A 1552-nucleotide genomic window follows, 5' to 3' on the forward strand; every position below is an offset into this window, starting at 1 on the left:
ATTGCACATCAGTGCCTCTCTCACTCATGCCGATGATGTTTTTGGCTATGCAATTGGTCACTTATTTGGATTAATACCGGGGGAGGAGCCAACACAATCAACACCTCTCTTTCCTCCTCCTTGCTAGGTGCTTATCATAATTTCTAGTGTGTGTCTTGGTTAGGTTAGTTGTGTGTACAATTTGGCTACTACTTGTTCTCGGTGTAAAAAGAAAGGCACCTATTCAATACACCTTTACTGTAGATAGTTTTTCTTTGGTGTTTTTTAAACATGAAACTAGAGTCTCAACTCATTTTGCTTGCAAATTGTTGTTTGAAATAAGTTGTATTCACAGGGGTAAATATCTAGGCAAGATTCAATAAGTGGGATGAGGATCCTTTTACGATGTCGATTGACATAGGTAGTGATGTCATGCTAAACACTTATAGACTTGCTTCATGGAAATACAATAGCATATCAGGCTATTGAGACATGAATGGTGGTGCTCTTAAACTTATAAAGCCTCATGCCAAATTCATGGGATTTAACAACATATAGTTAAGAGGGCTATGCTTTGTTGCCCCCACCATAAGAAATTGACATTGAGCATCATTTATGGTAAGGAATAGACCACCCAAACGTAATCCTTTTGTTAAATGGATAAGAGGGCTAGTGGATCTCACATGCATGTACGTAGGAGCATTTTAAAATGGTGAAGGAAACATGCCTTAAGTTATAGGAAGTAAGGAGTTTCGTTAAACAAAGTATAATTATGTTATAAGTCTCCATTTAACATTATAAGTTATAGCTAAAATATGCGGAATGACTTAAAGCATATCAAGGAGCATCCATCACTCGTGAGTTAAGGAATGAAATTTGGGTAAAGGGAGAGAGTGGACTCGTGTGATTACGTGTGTTAGAGTGCGTGAAAGTGGAGATGTGTGGGTCTTGAAAGGGACATGCGGGGGCGCATACTGTCATGAAATGTGTGGTGGGGTAGTACATGACGAGCAAAGCGAGGTCAAGTGGTGTTATTGGCATTCAAAGAAAAGGATGACATCGTTAGAAGTGGAAGAGATTCGACAAAGCAGAACTGATTTTTCACGGTGGGGCTCAAAGAGGTGTGAATCTCAAGGAGTCTATTGTATTCTAATTTTTGTATTTAAAAAAAAGAGATTTGTTAAAAAAAGTTTGTATGCTAATTCTAATTCTAATGAATTTTCGATTTTTTTTTTTTGGGGGGGGGGGCTTTTGCAAATGAGCGATGAGTCACAAGCATGAAATAATGAAAAAGGGGGACATTGATTCTGAGTGGGAAATGGGGGGACACGCGGCGGCGTTCGATTGGGCAAGAAGGCGCCTGTTTAGTTAAAGGTCACAGATACGGGGGGGGGATATGCGAGACAAAGCGGGGTCCAGTGGGGGGGGGCCACGTGGGGATGACAGGCCACGTGGAGGGAGGATGACCAGGAGACAGGTTAAGGGGGGGGGGACGAGAACCAGGGTTAGCTGGGTCATCGTCTACAAAGGCCCGATTTTTTGTTACCGATGATGTTTTTCGGGGCAAGCTCTG

This window comes from Dipteris shenzhenensis, chromosome 26 (assembly GCF_047967505.1).
Source record: "Dipteris shenzhenensis isolate YYH24624 ecotype China chromosome 26, Dip_SZ_1.0, whole genome shotgun sequence".
Classification (NCBI taxonomy): Eukaryota; Viridiplantae; Streptophyta; class Polypodiopsida; order Gleicheniales; family Dipteridaceae; genus Dipteris; species Dipteris shenzhenensis.